At 40.2% G+C, this 21700-nt stretch overlaps 1 long non-coding RNA gene across 1 annotated transcript in view; it reads left to right on the top strand.

The window, feature by feature from the left end:
- The window catches only part of LOC146431550 (uncharacterized), a 69592-nt gene extending 53025 nt beyond the window's left edge, over positions 1–16567 (top strand). Inside the window, exon 3 of the long non-coding RNA XR_014854623.1 lies at positions 14943–16567. This is a non-coding gene — a long non-coding RNA (uncharacterized LOC146431550). The remainder of the gene's footprint in view (positions 1–14942) is intronic.
- Positions 16568–21700: the final 5133 nt, after the last annotated feature.

Genomic DNA, 21700 nt, shown 5'->3' with positions numbered 1-21700 from the left:
GAGTAAGGGAAGCCACATGACAGCACGCCTCACTTGTTGGAGCAACAGCAGATCTGGGGAGAAAACTTGGCTTCATGGGAGTGGATGGAAAATTCTCATTGAATTAAACACATCCAAAATCTCTGACAGCTTCTTCTCCAGACTCAGCTTCCTTGTGTGGGACGGGGTGAGCTGCACAGGCTTGGTTTATCCTTCAAAAATATGGCTAGTAATACTCAGTTCTGCAACAGCTCTGGATTTGGGAAGAATAAGAAGCTGAAAAAGTTATTTATTTTTTTTCTGTGAATAAATGAAGTGCAGTTTGGTTTGCCTTTTCTGGACAATGGGTTTGCCCACTTTATTTTGTCAAAAATGCATGTTACAGAAAGTTTGGGGATATGACATTATGACCAGATAATAGTAGTAATTTTGACACAGGCATGTGTTGAAGAGTATACAGGATGAGTATATACATTTCATTATAGAGCTGGGCTTAAAGATAGTTTTTTCAACAAATAATTTGGCAGTTTCAGCTTGTTTTTCTATTTTATTACTTCAGTGAATGAAGTATGTAATTGGCATTTATTGAAGATAATTAAGGGGAAACATGAAATGGAAAAAAAAATTGGTGAATGCAACAATTTCTTTCCTATGCTTTTCCTTTCAGGAAAAATATTAATGAAAATATTCCCTTTATAAACTGGAATCTTTCAAAATTAACTTTTTATAGCTTTGAGAAATCCTGATGATTTCATCAGAGCATGACTGATGACACAAAAACCCAAACCAGCAAAGACTAAAATCAGGGCTGTAATACAAGTAGAAGAGCATTATGAGTAAAAATGCACTTGATGTTTGGGTTGGTTTTTTATTTTCCCCAGGAGGACTACAATTTTGACTGGTTTTCTGTAGTTTTTAAATGTTATTTAAAATCTTTTTGCAGGTTGGGGTATGATAGATATGATTTCTGTTTTTCCAGGCTGCAGGATGGGTGTCAGACCCACCTTCCCCCTCTCTCCACCTTAAGGCAAGACCACCTGTACTTGTCATATCTGATGGACACTTGTCTAATCTATTTTTTAAGACCTCCTGGGTCAGCCTCTCCATCCTCCCCAAGCAATCTATTCTAGTGCTTCCTTAGTCTCATTGTTCAGCAATTTTCCCTAATGTTTAACCTTAATCTTTCTTCCTTCAATTTAATCCTATTACTGCCTCTCCTCTCTGCCATGGGCATGGCAAATAGATTCCTCCCTGCTTCTTTGCAGCAGCTTTTTATGTGTGTGACTCTGCCCTCCAATGCCCTTTCTGACTTGTCTCCTTAAAGCTAAGCCACCCCAGCCCTCATTTCCTCGGAGGTCCCTGTGGTCTCTACCCCTGCAATGACTCTCCAGATTGCACATGGGTGGTTTGCTTCTTTTTCCAAACACATTTCTCAAGTTTTAGTGCTGCATTTTGTTAGCTGAGGAAGCCTTGATGCTACAAGGTCTTGCAGAGTGGGACAATATCGAAGTGAGTGGGATGAGTGGTTAAAAAGCCCTTCACTCGGGCCAGTTGCTCCTTGCCTAGAGCAAGAGGGGGTGTGTTTTGCATTTTTCTCCTTTGCAAAATAGATTTTAGCTCCTGGGGCTCCTGGAGCAGCTCTCACAGGGCAGCCAGAGATGTTCTGCACCTCCCTGCTCCCTTTGCTCCCCACACATACCTGCCTCATGCCATGATGAGGTGTTATTTTCTGCCCTCTCCTACAGCCTGGGCATATGGACCCGAAGCAGAAACTTACGGCTATATGCAAATGTTTTAATGATGCTATTTGCATATCTGGAAGTGATTTACAAAACGCTGCACATGGAGTTGCTTAAAACTTGGCACCAACAGTTCGTGGAGGATCATGGCACAACACAAGAGAAACTGAATTTCAGCTGGTTTTTGCCAGCTCTCGCACTGCACTTTTGGCGACGGCTGAGGCGAGTCTGTCAATGAAGGAAACGCCTGAGTCCTCCTGAGAGCTTCAGTGCTGCCCAAGGGCAAAACTTCCCATCATGGACTGCCTGTCTCTGCTTTCCTGGCACTGCAGCAGGAGCAGCCAACTGCAGTTGGTCCTGGCGGAGGGAAATGCTCTCCTGGAAACCCTCAGGAGTGCAGGCAGGCTGGGGAGTCCTGGGGGTCCAGCAGCCCAGGGAAGAATATTCTATCACAGAGCTACAGAATGGTTTGGGGTGGAAGGGACCTTAAAGATTGTCTCATCCCACCCCCTGCCATGGGTAGAGACACCTTCCAGTGTCCCAGGGTGCTCCAAGCCCTGTCCAACCTGGCCTTGGACACTGCCAGGGATCCAGGGGCAGCCACAGCTTCTCTGGGCAATGTGTGCCAGGGCCTCACCACCCTTGCAGGGAGGAATCTCTTCCCACATCCCATCTAAATTTTTCCTTTTTCAGTTTAAAACCTTTCCCCCCTGTTTTTTGTACTGAGATCTACACTGCTTTTAGAGATTTTGTTTATTTATTTGTTTTCCTCTCCTGGGATATGCATTTATAAGACTTGGAGATGCACTAAATTTAAATATTTGAGTTTGAATCCTTTTCAGAAACAAGTAGCTTTTTACGTTGTTCTGTATAATTTGGTTCTAGCTGGAACCTTTTTTTCAGAGCCCCTGCATTGTGAACCAAATGCACCTTTCCCATACCTATTCATAAGAGCTGATAATGTCAAATACACATGCATTCCCTATGGAAATGCTGTGTGTGGGGGGGAGATGGAAAAAATGAGAAGAGGCACCTAAACCCTGCAGCATCACTTTCCCATAGGAAGCCAGTTTGCATTTATTTGTATTCACCTTCAGATTTGCCACTTCTCTTTCCTTTCCTTTCCTTTATTTTGGATTTTAAATTAGCGCTATTAAGAGTGAGGGCATTGGAACTTTTGGAGAGTGCCTGGAAAATGTGTGCTCTAGTCGAAAGAAAATCTGCTCTCAAGTCCCTGTAAGCAAGTGTATAGTAGGTGAAGATCAAAATAATTTAGCAGAGCTGAGCTCAAGAACACAAAAATTTTGTAGGTTTTTTTTGCATATGAGGAGCTCCTTGCAGAAAGGACTTCCATGAGTCCAGATGGAGACTGGACAAGTTCTTGAAGGAGGAGTCTGCAGGCTGCTATTAAAACAAGGAAATTGCACATAAGTAAAAAACAGAGTTAAGTAGTATTTGAGGGAAGAAGTTTTACTTAAGCTTGACCTGTCTCTGTGTTTTGGTGGAGGCAGACCCAGGGTGAGAAGGACTTTTGCCCAATTCAGCCATCCTTGTGGTTGTTTGACTTTGTCATCAGGAAGAAAATTTTGTGCCATCTTACAGGAAAAGGAAGAAGAAATCAAACATCATTCCAAATAGTGTGTTTAGGTACTCTGAGGGTAAACAAAACCTGTCTGCCCATGATGAAAATATCCCTTTCCCAAATGCCCTTTGTTGTGTGAGTGAAGGGCGAAGCTGAGGGCCCCTGCATATTAAATCACAGGTTTCTCACCTACTTATGTCAAGAAAAAAGTGGTTACAGCAGATGAGGGAAGCGCAAGGAAACAGCAAGGCAGGATATCTTGCAGTGCACCAGCCTCTGAGCCACTGCCAAGCATTTTGTCAGCTTGGTAAGGAAAAAAAAAACTAAAAGAATTTTAAAGAGAGAGAGCCCAGTTCAGGACTGATTCCTCCAGCTGCTCCAGGCTGTTCTTCACAGCAATATTTACCTACTTTACCCTATTTACAGTGTTCCAAGTGCTTCTTGTAACTCTGTGGGATGGGGTGCTATGGTGGGGTACTAAAGGCCAAATATTTTTTCTACAAGAGAACAAGGATGTCCTGCTGCAAAAGACAAAATCATTCCCTAGATTGTCCGTACTGCAGACAATTCACAGCTCCCATACCACTCACACCATGTTTTGTTGCCATTCTGCTAACATTGCATGTACTTTATATTTTCTCTGCAATTGTATAAATAGCATATAGGAAGAGGGAGACTATTTAGGGAAAATACTAATTAAAATGAACAATAGAAAATAGGAGATCTTATGTTTCTAAAATTAGAGGCTGGTTATTCAGTAATAAATAGCCCTGTCATTATTGGTTTGTAGTCCCTCCTTTCTCCTGCCTGACACACACAATATCGCTGTTATCCGTGGTTTGCCTGTCTAAACATGGTTTCTTTCCAAAGCTCTACATTGTTTGCTAGCCCTTGTTAAAAAAGCTCCCCAGTTCTGGGCTTATCTGGCAAAAGAAAATAAGGAGAAATATTCTTTCTAAACAAAATGGATTTGATGAAGGAATAAAAAGAGCGTTAACAAAGGTACTTTCATGTGCTTCCTGCTAGATACTGCCTACTGGTCTCTGGTAATTTCAGAATCCTGGGAGCATGGGCCATGGTTTATTTCCTAATAATTAGCAAGCATGTTGATGGGTTTGATGGCTTTGTTAAGAATGTGCTTGCTTAGCTTAAAGGGGAAGTTTGCTTTGAGTCTTGGAGCATTGTGACTAATTGTTCCAAGCAGGCATGGCTGGGGCTGTGCTTGTGAGAAAGGCAACGAGGTTTGTGCCTGGGTGAGAAGTGACCTTGATGTTGTGTTTTTATAGCAAGTCCCCATGCCAAGCCCATGAGCAGCTTCAGGGCTTTTACATCCCCAGCAAAAACATGGAGACAGGTTAAATTTATGGGTTTTTAGTGTACATAATGAATGACATTTTTTGGCTGCCGGTGGCTGATAGATGCTGGATCCCTGACAACAAGGACTGAGAGCAGAAATGTCCATTTCTGGTGGGTGCAGTTGGGGCAGCTGTGGATTACCTGAGCTTCTCACTTGGTGGAAAATCAGCTCTTCCAGGACAACCCACAAACTTGTCCTCCTGCTAGTCTTTTGAATACTCAGGAATGAGTCTTACCCACACCAGACCAGTCTTTTCTTGTTACTTAGTGCTGAAATTGTGTTGCTCATCACCAGATTGTGTTTTGGATCTGTTTGAAAGACGCTGGACTGAATGAAGTCACCTTGTGCTGTCATTGCCTCGTTTCTGTTGTTGTCTGGAAAAAATACAAGCTTTGTGAAAGGTGAAAAAGGGATGTAGAAGGTGTAGGAATCTGTGTTGGCTCAAGGGACAGTAATAGAGGAAACAGAGAAAGGAAGAGAATAAAGTTCCCAGGGAAAAAAAATAAATACAAAGGAGGAGCAGGGATGGAAAAGGCATGAACAGCCATAAAAATCCAGTGCTGTCAGCTGAAAACTGGAGTGATTCTGTCAATGACAGGAAACCATACCTCTGTTGGCTTTCACTGACAGAGCTGCAAGCAGCTGCTGTGGAAGGAAGGTGACTCGAGCAGGAGTGAAACTATCTAAGACACTATACATTTATTTTATAGAGTGAGAGTTTAGTGAGGATTCATCTGTCATTATCATATCCTCTGCTGAATGTATTGCCCTTGGCAATGGGTACTCAATAGCTAATTTGGCTTTTTTGTGGTTCAGTAGCAAGATTTTTGTGCTTAGTTCCCTCAGCTGTGATTTTTTCATCAGCAAAGAACAAACAAATCCCTGAATTAAAAACCAGAATTTATGAAACACATATTTTGATTCCTGATGCCACTCATCTCCTGGCATTTAGTGTATCAATTGCAATTAGACTGCTTGCTAATTGTTTTTCTGGATCTCCTGTTTGCAGTCATAACTGCATATTAAGGGGAGGTAGTGATGCTAGTTAGAGCTTTCTGTTCTGCTAAATGAGAAGAAACTGAGCAAAACTTCCACAAACCCTGAGTAGAAAGTTAAGAAAATATCAATAGACCTTAGTACCCACTTGATTCTCAGCATGGAGCCTGCTGTATGTCAAGGTGCCAAGCCCAGGTCTGTAGTAGACCAGATAAAGGGAAACCTAAAGCTTTCCATGAAATAACATATGGCTCTGACACTCAAAGCAAGAGCACTAAAATAAATTTTTCTCTTGCAAAAAAAAAAAAAAAGGAAAAAAGGGTGGGGGAATAGATTTGTCCATATGAACAAGTTCTTTCCAAAAACACGTGTGAAAGACCCCATATAGTAGTTTACATGGGGCTTAATTTATTTAAATTAGGGGAGAAGAGCTGGCTTGACACTGCTGATACACTCCCCTGGATCTGGCAGCTTGGGCAGTCCCAACCCACTACTTTGGTCACTCAGTCATGCCTTGCTTTGCTTTTATCACTTCACCAGTGTAATATCGCACAATAAAATGGAGAAGTTAAGACACTGTGCACAGTAGCCATCAGCTCATATTTAAAGCCCTAAGTGAAGGAGCAGTAAAATCTTCTAGGGGCGTAAAACCCACACAGCTTCCCCTAAACCTGCCTGTGGGAGCTCAGAGGATGAACTTGAAACAAGCAGCACATGGTGTGATATTGAACGTTTCGTGATCACGTGCTAAGTTTTGTAGACTTTAAAAACTCCACGGCAGTTTAGAAAAAAGGCACCAGTGTGAGATAAGAGTTCCTGGGAATGGACTCCCCTGCCTTCACAGCACAGATTTCCAACCTGTGCTGAGCAGAAGCTGTTGCATTAGGGGAAAAAAACACTGATTTTGCATGAGTTTAGCTTAAATCCATCTGGTGAAAGTGTAGATTGCTGGCTTATTATAGTGCACTGACCAGAAGGGTTGACCTTTTCCCTTCTGTGGGGCTCCAGGGTGGCCTTTTCCATTGTTTGTCAATGTGCATTATATTGTCCTTGGGAAAGGGCTGTTCCACACCATGTCTGGGACCATTCTGCTAAATATTGTACAGATCTTGGGGCAAACCCCCTTTAGGGTCTGACTCTTGGGTGCTGAGCAAGCCTGACCTGCACAGTGCTGGCTGAGGGATGGCAGGATTGGTGGCACCTGGACAGCAGAGCTTTGTTCCTTCCCTTACTGCCTTTCCTTCCTCTTCCCACTTATTCTTCATTCCTTTATTCCTCCTCCTCTTCTGACTAATTAAAAAAGAAAAAAGAGGGATTAAAGTTACTGGGGAGGTGTGCTGGTTTTCAGAGTTAAACAACACTGAAAAAAACATACTTTCCCTTCATTTAGTGTTTTAAAGAAGCAATAAGTAACACGGCAGGATACGATTGTAATAATATGAACAACTCTGAGGTATCTGAAGCTTTATTCTGTTGCCTCCTGCCTCTCCTGATCACTATAAGTCATGCATGAGCTATTACTTTTACTGTACATAATTTCTGGTATCGTTTGAGATCCAATCACTCTCCTGATAAAGTGATTTTCTGACTTTTTCAGCCATGCTTACCTAGTTGTTTGTGTGTGTGTGGATGTAATTTATCTGTTTATTATAATTCCAGTAATGAAAAGAAAGTGAAATGCTATTATGAAGCTCAGCATGGTAATCAGTTTGTTGTTATTGCTGGCCCTGACAATCATTCTTAAATCTCCTTTTTGTTAATGGCACACCTTAGATTTTTTCCAAGCTGGATGGGATTTAGCCATAACTTTAATGAAGATATGTGATGGTAGAACAGGATACTTGAGTGTGTGAATAACTTTACTCACATGAGTAGATCCATGTATTTTAAGTGGACATTTCCCACATACCTTGGAAATATTAGTTTTTAAGGCAGGGAGCTAAGGCTCTTATGCTGCATTACAAAATCTGGACTTGTGGGATTTTTGTAAATGAAGTCATTAAAAGTTTTGTCAATGAGAAATAAACTTATATTTAGAGTAGCTTTCCAAAGAGAGAGAACATGTTGTATTTCTAAATCGTGTATCTATACCAAAGTAAATTAAACAGAGTAATACATAGTTCAAGGCTAATGGATATTTGTTGTTTGTAGTAAATACTTCCAAGAGAACCATCACAAAATTAGCTTTGGGACTTGTACAGTAAAAGCAGTGGAAACAATTCCTCAGTCGATGGGCAAACAGGTTTTCCAACGTTGATGGATACAAGCTAGGAAAAGTATTGAATTTTTTTCTAATTAGCCTTTTTTCCCTACAAAATTTCCTCTTCTTAATTTCCCTCCTTGTCCAGTGCATAAAGGTATCTGTGTATATGAATTCAATTTATATGCCAATGATGTTTTATACATTGTCTTGTCTGCATCTCATTACTGTCATTAATAAGCACTCCAATACATCTTGTTACAAGGTTAATTGGGACAAATCTAAAATACGTCCCCTTTTATATTGTAAATATGATATCTCCTGGCAGCACATTCCTGGTGGATGGACACAAAAGTTAGGATGTCTTATTAAAGGTTCCTATAAGGTATCATAGCTGCATTCAGTGACTCCATTATGCTGTAAGTACAGCTGTATGGAAAATTGGCTGCATGTAACAGAATCAAGGTGAAACCTACATTTTCCTAGGACAGGATGAAATAGAACTGTGTACAGCAATTCTGCTTTTTTTTGGTAATTGTTTTTTTTGGCCCCGCTTGTGGGCCAAATATTTTATATTGTGTTCTATGTGCTGGTCTTTCTAACAGACAATTTCTAGGTTTGAATGTATATGGTTTGAAAGGTCATTACTTCCCAAGGCTCATCTGCACCCTGGTATGGCAAATAAAAGAAAAAAATGCATTTTACAAGTAAAAGGTATTTTCTCTGGGCAGCAGATAAGAGCCTTGGCGTTTTCATATCAAAATGCATCTCATGTCAACATCTGTCAGTGTCAGCTAAGACAGCAACCTGTAACAAGTACCTGGGTCACAAATATGCCTTCACTCCAAAGAACCAAGGGTTAAAACTCAGGAAAAGTGGGGCTGAAATGTTCTCTCCTGCAGATGTGGCTCATACTGCCAGACCCTGGACGCTTCACCTGATGAGCACAATTCATCTCACAGGCTTTGGTACTCAAGTTTGTCCATTGACTGTGTTGGGTGTGAAGGGTTAAAAGCTTCCACAGCATCTACAAGTGGTGTTAGTGATGTTCCTTACAGAGAGATTTATGTCCCATTCTGTAGATGAAATGAATTCTTCTCCGAAGCTCTGTGCTAATACACAGACTAAATCCCTCCAAAAGAGGGCTGTCCTGGCCTTTGTTTTCTCTTTCCAGAGTAGAACTTCAGTGATTCTGTATCCCTTAGTCAGAAGATCACCCTGCCACAAATTTTTGATTCTAAGCACTACCAAACTGGAGACATGATCAGGAATCCTAAAGGGCTTTAGGCAATGGTCTGAAACCATGCAGCTCTAGCCTTTCCTGTGAGTTTGATGCCTGGGTGTTAGAACACTGTGACTTAAGCTTATCTTAAGTTGAACCAAAATTTAATTTAGTCCAATATACACCTGACAGAAAAATAGACTTCCATAATGTTGTTTCTGTGGGAGGAACAGAAATATTGTTCCTGTTCCCACTTGAGGAAGGAAACAAGAGCACAAAGCACTGGACAAGAAAGTGTGTATTTCAGAAAATGGGAAATTCCAGCTCCTCATTAGCACAGTAAATCTATCCTTTTTTCCCTGACACAGAATATAAGTTTCACATCCCCAAGCATCAGCTAAATAGCTTAGGCAGGCTGTGTACCATCGCCCCAATTTAATTGATACAGTACTGTCACTTCAAACAAGCTGTATTAGTGGAATGTTATCTCTACTCTTGTTTGTTCCAGACCCTAGGCAACAATTAATTTTGTCATGCCAACAAATACTTCATTTGATTTCTAATGTACCATTGCCATAACAACTTGGATAAATATACCCTATAAAATCTATAGATAAGTTTTTTAAAAGGCAGCTAGTTGATAAAAATCTGAATAAAAACCCAGTGAACCACCAAACAAAACCACAAAAAACCACCACACAACAGCCCCACCATCCTGTAATTTGAGGTTGCTCAGTGGATCCTTATATATCATGACAGAAAAGGCTGTGACAGACAACATCAGGTTGATTCCAGTGGATACTGAACTGTCCATGTATGGTTTCAGTGACCAATTTTGCAGTGGAAAGCCATAGGATTCAGCTAAGACCCAACCTGCTGTGGTCCTGGTGTATATTGAACTTCAATAAAATTCTTTATTAGTGATATTGATGCAGAGATGACCAGCTAAATAACTTCCTTTATTATATATTTTTGTGTGTATAGAGCCTAATGAAACTTATATAATTCTTATAGGAAATATCATAGTATTTTTGCATTACAATCAGCCTTCAGTGGCACTCTGTATTGCTAATATTAAGTTAATGTTTTTAACACATTAAGCAGTTGTTATTGTGCTTGAAACTTCCCTTACTTGGCAAGAGCAAAACAAATAATGGGTATCAGAGATCTCATCCCGTGGAAAGTATGCCTCAAACTAAACCCCCAGATATGTGCTTTTATCTCTTAAAATCATCCAGTGTACACTTGCATCTGCCAGCCCTGTCCGGTGCTGAGGCACTCCATAGTGCATTGAGAATAACTTTTTGTTTAAATTTACTCTTGCCCTACCAGTTTCTGGAAAAATAAGTTTGATTTTACTAATGTCCTGTTGAGAGCTGATGAAAAGACATCCATGTAAGCCATTTTACAAACCCTTTTTTAACTAATAACTTTATGCACTGCACAGTAATTCATTCCTGTTACGTTAAGGAAACATTTTCTGTGCGTTAAAAATGCACCATCATGTTTGTATGTTCAAAATCTTACACCTGATTTTTGGCAGAATATATCCTTCAGAATTTCCTACAGATACTGAGATACTTCCAGTTTTCTCCAAATGCTTTACTTTTCGGTACCAAGTTGTTCTATCTTCCATGGCTGGCTCAGGAGCGCTGCAGATAGTCCTTAAGTCTCAAGAAATGTTGCAAAATGCCAGTTTAGTCCTTATTAATAGAGCTTTGACCTGAGTCAGAAGATGCATTGATTTTCGCTTTCTCTTATTCTATAGCCTGAGCAGACTGGGTACAGGCACAACCATATCCAGAAGGTATTTTAATATCATAAAGAACTTATATTTTGGGTCTTCTGTACAGTTCCATTCACCATCTTTGAACAGTAGCTCTCTGGCAGTTTGGTGTATTGGTGTACTTGGTGGGTTACTCTCTGAAGACCTTTTGAGAAACAAAGAGAAATTCTGGTGTTGTCTACATATCTGCAGTGATTGGTTTGGGGAAAAAAATGGGAATATTCATTTTCCTAGGAAGCAGAAGTATTGCTGCTACTTACCTAGTGAAAGTAGCAATCAAAGTTTCATCTAACTTCAGGACTTTCCAGTCATTAAAACAAGGAGTCATCTCCATAAAAATAATTTATAAAGCTTCTACCATGTGTGAAGATAACAAAGCATATTTTAATAACCTACACACAGAGGCTGAAAAGCCCATAAGTCCTTCTTTCATATAGTTTATGAATTCCTTCCTAAAACTCCTGTTACCCCTAAAACATATCTGAAGGCATGGAGATGGCAAGCATGGCTCTGTCCTAGCACTCCTCCCCGACTGCTGCGAAACTGAGCTATTCAAATGTGCTTCAAAAGATGAAACAAAATGAAAAGGGAGCTAGATTTATCTCAGAGGCACCCATTTCTAATGGCTGAAGTGTTTGAAGTCCAAAGAGCTGCCATTGATTATGAGCCAAGGAGCTCAGTGGTGTTCTCTGGGCTCCTGTTCCCCAGGCAGATGTGACATCCTTCATGTGAGCGAAGGATTCTTCTCTCATCAAAGCCAAACTTTGAGGTGAATTGTTGGATGTTTCTGAATTCTCCCTGTTTGCTCACCTGTAGCCAATGGCAGGGTCACTTGTGTGTTGTGTGAAGCAGCTTTAGGGCGTTTTGGTCTCTGTGCAAAGTGAAGGTCACCTCACCATGCAGAGCTGTGCAATATGCAGCTGTGCTGCTGTGGGCTCCTTTTCATTCCTGTTCTCTGCACTAAGGGCTCCAATCCTCATTGACATGGGAAATCTGTGTGCAGAGCATATGGAACTTTCTAGTAAAGTGGTAACATTTGTTAAACTGCACCTGGTGCTTTTGTAATTCCTGCTGTTGGGAGGGAGCAGCGTGCCCAGTGCCTGGGGTGTGGTAGGGTGTGCAATCCCTTTGTCACCAGGTAGCATCTCAGTCCACCTCCAGATCAATACCAAACACAAACAAGCCTAGAATGTTGGATGAATCAGTGATGGTGTTTAGATTTTTTCTCTCAGCCAGTACCACCAGGCAATCAGCAATGAAAAGAAAAAAAACAAAACCAAACCAAACCAGGGAAAGGGTGTTCTCTCAGCCTATTTTGAAATATAAGTAATTGGCATTTTCCCTTCTGCTGACCTGAGTTCCAAGTAAGCACAGCTTAAACTCCCTCCCTCCATCCTGTAGGGAGGAGAGGATGGAAAAAAGGGCCAAGCAGCTGTGATTTGTACCTGAGAACAACAGAGAGCTGAGCTCAGCACCCTGCCTGCCCTGGCATGTATCAGGAATGACTCAGCCTTGCTGCCATCTCAAATCCCTCATCCATTCTGTCCTGACCTCTTTACTGCTTTCTCCAGGCTGATGAAGCTCCAGGATGCCTCATGGCATTATCTGGGCTGGTATTTTGGTGGTAGATGGCTGATGCTCTTCCTAAGACCCTAAACTTTCCACAGTAGGAGAGGTGAAAATACCCACAGCAATGTGGCATCTGGGTAGTGAGACAGTACTTAGACAGGAAAAACTTTACAAAACAAGATCCTGAAAATGTTGGAGAGTGAAATAAAAGGAAACAGAAGGGGTGCAGGCTCCATGGAAGGTTTGATTCCCACCTTGGTTCTGCTGCTGTAAAATCAGGACCATGGTCCCATGGCCTCATGCTTACTCAGAGCAGAGGGATTTGTCATATATATTTAAAACTGGAAATCAGAATTTTGCTGTTAGGATGAGTGTGGTGCTTTGGAAGCCAAAGGTGACCACGTGTGCTGCAGAGCAGGTGAGAAGAGATTGTATCCAAACAGATACACTTATATTTAGAAAATAAGTAAAAAAAAATCATTTTGCTCTAGCAAAATGAAAACTTTATCACTAATGTTTCTGCCAGATTCCTCAACTGAATTTTTTTTTAGATACTGTGTGACTCTGATCCTCCCATTTTCCAGTGCAAACTGGAAGGAACTCCTAAACTGCTGCAGTACTGGTGGAAGTGGAAATGCAGTCAGACTGCCATGAAAGTAGGAGGCTTTTCTGTCACTCTCAGATGTACATTTCTGTTACTGAGGTTTCTTATCAGAAAATGCACAATAGCACTTGAGTGTACAAAAATGAGAGCTCCCACCAAATGTCAGTCAGGGCTGATAACGGGAGTTCAGTGGCAAAAACAAGATATTAGAGGTTGTTTATTTTCTGGCTGCCTTGTAACCGTCCCTTCTGAAACACAGACCTCAGCCAGACGGGCTTTGCAGCTGCCCTGGAACACCCAGGAGGGGCTGGGTTTGTGTTCCAGGGAAATGTGTGCACCCAGAAGTGTAGGAGAGGTGGCAGTGGCCCACCCAGGAGGAGTCAGAGCTAATGGTGTTGTCTGTTCGTCTGTCCAAGCACAAGTGTCTTTATCTGGGAGATTCTTCCCTGCCCCTTTGAAGGACCAGAGGAACATTTTGTACCCAGCAGCACCACGAGGCAGGTCCTACTTGGAGAATTTTGAAAGCAATGAAAACAAAATTCTGTTTTCAAAGCAGCCCTCACCCAAAGGCTGGGCTGGAGGGAGCTGAGCTGTTTGCCCTTGCATAGCCACAGGTGGGGAAAGCAGCATAATCAGGGAAATCTACGAGTTGCATCCAGTAATGGACTAGAGTACTTACAGGCAATGGAAGCAGGAGTGTAAAGCCTTATAACCTAAAAATAATACTCCCCTTCTGCCTAATGCAGGAGGCACAGAGAGCTGGGTGCTCTGAAGAGCCAGTTTTGCCTCTGCAGATACCAAGAGCTGACCTAACCTTGGTGCACCCAACAATTCCCATGTGTGCTCCTGGGTGAATGCCACAAGGACAGGACAAGCACTGTCTGTGGCACAGCCAGAAAAGTCTTTCTTTGCTAGGGATAGTTTAGAATTGCACTTCATTTATCGTATTTATCATCCTACCTGTGAGCATTTGTTTGCAAATCATTTTACAGCGTCAGTGCTTCGGTTAGCAGGAGAGCAGAGCAGTGAGTCACAGCACAAGCTGGCACTGGCAAAACCCCTCTGTGCTAATGAGCTACACCCAGGAAATGTCTCCTTTGCCTGGGGGAACTGCACCCCAGCCATCCTCTCCTGCAGCTTGTCAGGTCCTTGGTGTGCTGGCTGGGAGAGCCAAGGGACATGTGGGAAAAGTCACACCTGGGCAGTGCTGGGACGTCCTTCCCGAGTGTCACCTCCGGTGCAGGGAGGCACCACCAGCATCCCTTCACCTTGTCTCACATTTTTAGGGAATGAATTCTGCTCCATCCTCAGGAGGAGCTGGTGTTGCTCCAGGTGAAGGTCCGGAGGGGAGCACTGCTGTGTCCCCAGGTGAGGTGCTGGGTCAGTGTCCCCAGAGCAGTTTGGAGGTGCAGCAATGACAAGCAGGGTCCCTGGCTGCTGCCCACCCCTGGGGGCTCATTGTGCCCGTGGACAACAGAAAGTGTGGCTGGTGCTTTGCTCCCTTGAGTTCCTTTTGCAGGTTATCCTCGTAATGCTATTTAAAAACCACTTTTCAAGGAAACAAATGTGCTTTCTGTGAACTGACTGCACGTGTTTATGTAGCAGCTAGATTAATATGAGGGGGATCTTTTCACCACCCAGTGAATTACAATACTAAGATAAGTGATGTTATCTTTTAAGGCAAATGTTTTTGTGTACTAATACCTTATCAGACATTATACCAGCAAAAAAAAAAGTTCCTTTTCTGAGACTGATAATACAAAACCTTACACATGAGCCTGTCTTGAGCGTTGCTTAAGAACAGTGAAACAATGAAGGCATTTGAAGACTATTAGCACCAAATGAGCTCAGCCATTGATTTTATTTCACTTAGCATTTTAAAGTAGGTTGTATGTTTTCTTCCCGCAGCACATATTTGATGTCCGTGATGCAAGTTTGCAAGTGGTTTGGTTTGAATCCTGAGGAAATAAACACACTGGAGATCCCATTCTGAGACAGTTGTGATGCTCTCCCCAAGTGATCATGCTGGGTTTGTTCCTAATGCTAACTGAAACAGCATTTCAGCTTCATCAGTGAGCAAAATCCCACACTTGTCACTCAGAGGAGCAGCCAGAAAAATGTGGGATATCTTCTCTTACATCAGTTTTAACAACCCCCACTTGCAAGTGGAATTTTGCACACTGGAATAGTGTTTGGGGACTTGTAGTCTACAGTATGAAATATAAATCCACTGTACTTTAATTGTGAAAACAATAAGTAATATTGGAGTTGTGCAAGTATCAGCTAGTGTAGGCTGTGCTTATGTTGACATTTTTATGAAACACTTTGGAGGTATTTTTCTGTGAGTACCCATAATGGTTTTTGTATGTGTGAATTAATCATATGGGTTAGTACCATTATCACAAATTACTTGTGGAAATCTCTGGTAAGGAAACTGAACTGAATATGGGCAGGCAATATTGCTAATAGCATTTAAATTTATGTGGCAAATTTACTAACATGATGGTGAAAAAATATACAGTATCTAATTAGAGAAGAAAATCCTTCACTTCACATGCATTTTATTTTATGCTGCAAGGACTGTCATTCCTCCTGTGAAGTTTATGTTGGTTGAAAGCATAAATTTTGCTGATATATATACAGGTTTCTGTTCCCAGTGGTGAACACTGTTACATTTAGAAAATTGACAAAATCAATGGCAGTAAACCAAAGATCAATTTAAATTTCACATTTAGCTACTTGTTTTAGAGTTTCCCTGAAATTTACAGTCACTAACATGTTTTATGTTTAGAAGAAATAGATGAATACAGCTGCTGCCCATTTGTAGCAATTGTTTGCTAAATCTGTGAGCTGAAAATATATAAATGCACATACAAAATTACACGTGATATAATATATGTAACACTGTTGTTCTGCCATATCATTCCCTGGTGGTCATTTCCTTGTCTGTTGAAAGCATTAGAGAATGGTCACTAATAAGTGTTATAAAAGTAATGAATAGCAATAGTTTTAGATACTCAAGCTTTCGAAGCTGTTAATTTACTCTCCCATTCCGCAATGGTTGTCACTCTAAAATCAGGTCACTATAGAGGTAAGAATCTATAAATATAGTGCCTGTGTCATATCCCATCATCTCCAAAAGGATCATGCTCTCTGTCTGTTTAAGAGGTTTACACATTCCTTATAATACATGTATGATAAATTAAGCACTCTTTTCTGGGCCCCTTAAAATGGAAGGAATTGAAAACACAATAATGATATAATTAATTACGGTCTTACACGTGCAGAAAAATTACACCTTTTTCGATTAGTGTGAAATATAAGTGTCAAATCAGTAATAAAATCCTGATCAATAAAACAATAATAACGATGTTGTTAAAAGGGGACCCAGAAAGGTGTTCATGGCAACGTATTTTAGGGGTTAGAAACCCTTTTAAAATAAACGGATTTCATCTTTACACTTTGTCATCTAAATCATTACAATGTTTGTGTATACAATTATCATCAGACGATAAATTGCAGCTATTGAATGGATTAAGTTTGAACTGCTTGACCTCATAAATCTGGGTTTGTCATAGCTTCAGCAAATGCTTGTGTAACAATCAGTTGATTACATGGCAGAGCAGATGTATGTATGTTAACTGGGAAATATGAAAGGATCAGGGTAATTCAAAGTTCATTGGAAGAAGTTTATAAATGTCTGACAATATCATGTTAACACGTTCTTCATATACCTTTTTAGTTGGTAGTTTTTCTGTTCTATTTTCCCTCCTATTTTACTGTGGGATTTAAAGTTAATAGAAAAAAAAATCATAAAACTAAAAAGTAAAATCTTGGAATATTTGGAAGAGAGTTTAATGGAGCAGTGAAATATTTTGGCAGGATCTAGTGAGACATATTCTGAAAACATCATTAAAAATGGACCAAATAGCAATCACAAGTAAATAGCATTTTGGAAAAAAGCAGAAACACATACTTGAAGTGGAAAAATGGCATGAAAAAGCATGAAGCACTTGACAAAAGAGGAGCTGTAGATTTCTGCAGGATTATTTTAATCTACAGGTGACATCCCACAGATGAGGATTATGGATCTGTCTGATGCATTTCACCTGAAATAAACATGGGCAGAAAATGAATGAAGACCAGGACTTTATCTCCAAATTTTTCCATTTGTGTCGGAAGGACAGTCTTTTTTTCAGTAGCACTGGTTACCAAGAGAAGGGAACAAATAAAAACAGTTAATATTACACATTAGCACTTGTAGCTGTGCATAAAAAAATTGGTTTTGGATCAATTTTTAAAAAAACTTAATGCTTTTACACAAAGTTTCCCTGCGCACACACAAACTGTGTCTCTACCTCTGTCTTCTCATAAGAAAAGAAACTACCACATCTTTGAATACTTAATATATGTAAAATAAAGCTCGAGTTAGTGATTATGATCAAATATTTTCTAGGCTAGCATCAAATTGTGAAATCATGATTGTTTGTCTCAATCTCACCAGTACTAAAGGCAGGTTGGACTGATGTTGGAAAAAGTATTCAGCTGTAACAAAGCAATTAAATGTCTATGCTTATCTGGGTCAAAATTGTTACGTGATTTTTGGCCATTTTAATAATATCCTAGTTTTTGACATACAAAAAGTATTTCTTGAATATTTCATTTTAAAAATTACATATTTTTTCAAGGTCAAATTTAGCTTACTTTCAAATTAATATTTTTAAAGACTTTCATGTTCAAATCAAACCTTTTTCTGGTAAAATATTTGAATAAATCCAGAAGAAACTTTTTTTTTCACTTTCATTCAAGCATTAAATTATTTAGTTTTGGCTCCCACATGAAAACGAATTTTTTTTCCCCCTTAACTTCTTAGCTGACTAATGTAATGTAAAAAAATCCCAGCTCTTTGAATAAGAAGAGACATGTTCACAGAGTGCACACCCACCAAAAGGTATGTGTAGTGTAAGTGCATTCTGCCCTATCCATGTCTCTTCCTATTTTTGTTCAGAATGCCTTTGAAAGAAAGATTTTCCTCTTTGTGAGAAATACCGTGCTTAACAAGTGTCACTTGAAATTACTATTTTTGTATGCTCCTGTGAGAAATATTTGCAAGTGGTGCAATCGTGCTGCTCTTTTTGAACAGGTCTGCTCTGCCCAGGCTTCAGAACAGGGACTTGAAGGTTGGTGAGGGGACAGCCTTTGTGTCATAACATGCCTTTTATTGTGAAAACCTTCAAAATCCAGCCAGGTTAGACACTGACAGAAATTGCAGTTTGCACTTGAGCGACGAAGACTTTGATATTTAGCAGCTCAGATTTCCATATGTTCTGTCCTTGTGGAGCACAGGCACCGAGCTGAACCCATCCATCCCCTCCCAGCTCTGGGGCAGCTGCACCCCAAAATTAAATCAGAATATATTCCCATAGCTGCTCCTAAATTTATTTAATTTATTATTGAAATATCAATGACAAATTAAGAACTATTTTAAAAAAATGTTGATATTGAAGTCTTATTATAGGAATTTTCCTTTGTCGTTTAGGGTTCTTACAGTGTTCCTACATGGCTGGCTCTCTTCTGAGCCCAAAATTTATCTGCCCTTAAATACTGAGGGGCAGTGCTCACTTAGAGGAAGATCCTTAGGATGTAGATTGTCATTACTCCAAGGAAATCAGTTAAGTGACAATTTCCACCACTGGAGGATACTGCTCCTAAATAATGCCCTGCTAAATGTAACAGGAACCTCCCTACTGGGAAATCTCCCTGTTACTGGTATAGGTGTCTGTGTGAAGTCCCTTATAAAGTACCTAGGATTCGATTGTTTGTTTGCTTAATTTTGCTTTTCACCTTCAGCCTTGTGGCTGTGGAGGGGTTAATTTGGAAGGCATTACAAAGTCATTTTTCTATAACTGTTGAAGTTGAAGTCTGCCTGAATTTGTGCCATTCCTCCCCATTTAAAAATAAAAAAATAAACTGTCAGAGAGATAATGTTGTGGTATCACTTGAGTTGCCAGTGAACAATAGTCTATATCATAAGAAAAAAAATATACATATTTTGCCACAAGCCTCTGATCAGTAGACACTCCACACAGAATGAGTATAGCAACTACATTATCTTTCACCCTGAGGTTGAGGTCATTGTCAAGGATTTGAGGACAAGCTTGTATTGCAGCTGCCTGCATTTAGAGCTGTCAGAGCTTAGAAAAACCTGCCTGATGGACACGTTCTTGTTTTGTACTAATTTTTTTTTTTAAAGCCCTGCAATCCTATGGGAGATTTTAATTAAGACCAAGTGAGGAAATCTCCACGAAAATAATAGCACCTTTAAGTACCTGTGGTTGTTTTTCATTCCGGTCCCGTGAGCTCCTACAACCGAATTTAGCGTAAGAGAAAGCAAATGACTAATGAACAGCACCTCCTCTCCAGAGCAGCTCCCCATTCTTTGCTGAAAGGCAAAGGCTGGCTGAACTTCCAGCTTTGGAGGGGCTTGTTTCACGGATATTCAGATCTCAACAAAACAGCTCGCCGGAGCCCTTAACTGTATTACAATTGGCCTCTTAATGAACAGATGAACTTTTCTTTTCACCGTTTCAAGTCTGTTATCCAAGACTAAAGGGTAGCATGGCTATTTCATTTCTGACCTGCCTAACATATAATTAGAAGGTTCCTGGAGGTACTTATAATTGAATTATGGGTTGTTTCATGAGCATTCTTTCTAGTAGGTAGGCATGTAAAAAGCAAAGCTCATCTGGAATGCATGCAGGGAAAGCGGATGATTTAGTAGGTCTGTATATTGCCTGAAATATTAGATTACAAGTATGAGTCAAAAAAATCCACTGGTTAAAATTTATTTTTATTAGGAAAATTATCCTAAGTCTAAAGCACCAATTTCTGTGACAGTATAACTGGATAGAGCTCGATTGATTTTAGTGAAGCTCTACTCATTTATACCTACCTCAGGTTAGAGAAGGGTCCAGTGAATTAGTCCCAGTCACATATTTTTCAGACATGAAACATTCAGCTAATCTCTTGGAGCCCTGTAATTGGCTAACATAAAACATTACTGGATGATTAAAATTACAGTTGACTTTCAGATTTGTTGTCAAGTAGATTTGAAATGTGGGGAAATAACTTAAAGGGTCTCTTTTGCTCTCGCTTTGCCATGTTTATGGATTGATTGTCAGATGCACAGCCCTTGTAGGGGAGCAACTCATGATTGCTCTCAGCAATACATGTCCTTCACCTCCTGTGGAAACTGCTGCTCTCAGTGCATGGGCAGGATTATTTAGATAAATGTCAGCTTGGAAAATACAGGAGTATTAGCAGAGGGGAAGGACAGCACCTTTTGGATATGACCAGCATTGTCCTCTGCATCGCTGTGGATTTAGTTTTGATGGAAGTCCCAGCTCTTCTCTTTCAAAATGCTGCCAAGCAAAAATTTTCACTAATCTGTACTTTGACTATAGATAGCTAAATAACAGCCTATTTCATCCTGTCAGGGATGCTTTTGGAACAGGAACAGTTACTGTTCAGACATCAAGAGTACCTGCCAAATAGCCTTGGTTTGCTTAAAACAAAACCAAAAATTCCCTCCACTTTTATCTAAATATGAACTTGTCTTTTCTCATCCAACTCCATTTTAGCATATACATGCTATTTTTCCCAAAATATAAATTGGGCAAAAGACTGAAAAAACCACAGAAATCAGAATGTTCCCCTCGTGTGGCAATCTCTGCATAAATGTGGAGAAGAGGGGAGGGTTGAGAAGTAAAAAAATTGACCTTTCCAGCTGCAGAAGAGGCAAAATGAAGTTCTGAGGTCACAATGTGCTGTCTGATGGAATAAGGGTCAAGGAGCCACCCCCTACAGCTTTACCTATGGGCTGGGAGCCATCCTGATGGCTATTTGCAATCTCTCATTCAGAAACAGGCCAGTCTTAGTCTTTAATTTAGAATGTTGTATTTCATGAATTTGTAAATGATAGCAAGAAAGCTTTTCTATAATCTGTATTAAACAATTTGATAATGGGGGAAAATTGGATTTTACGAAGCTGATAAGTATTTCATCTGCCTTCAAGTCCAATTGCAGAGGAAGATCAGGAGTATTTTTTTTTTTATTTTATTTAATCTGTGGCACATTCTTCACAGGGAACTTTATCCCACCTTACCTTTTAAACTAAAGGCATTTTGGTAACCTTGGCATGTGGAGTTTACCACGCTGCAAGTAAAGAGTATTTTAAAAATATTTGTCATCTTCAAGTATAATGACCTATAATGTTTCCTAAGAATCTTCAAATAGTTTCTGATCTGTTTCCTAATAAAGCACTGAATAACAATAATAAATGCAAAGTGCAGTAGTCCAGCAGAATTAGCTTCATAAGCAGTATGAGCAAAGCAAATAGAATCTGATAACCCCTTCCTGGCATCAAAAGTCATAAATCTGTTTGTATTGTTCCCTTCTGGTTATCTCATTTGCTGAACACTCTTGTTGACATTGACAGCTCCTCTCTCCTTGGTATGATCAATATTTTAAATATGAAACTAAATGCAAACTGGGCGTTGTAGACATTTCCTCCCCAGCCAGACCCACATCCAGAGTACCTCATTTGTGTTCTGAAAGAACAGAAATCAGATGCACACCTCTATTTTAGCACATATATTACCAATCCA

Source organism: Lichenostomus cassidix, chromosome 12, assembly GCF_008360975.1.
Source record: "Lichenostomus cassidix isolate B80296 chromosome 12, HeHo_3.0, whole genome shotgun sequence".
NCBI lineage: Eukaryota > Metazoa > Chordata > Aves > Passeriformes > Meliphagidae > Lichenostomus > Lichenostomus cassidix.
The sequence above is the reverse complement of the archived record's forward strand: the minus strand, read 5'-3'. Positions and strand labels throughout refer to the sequence as shown.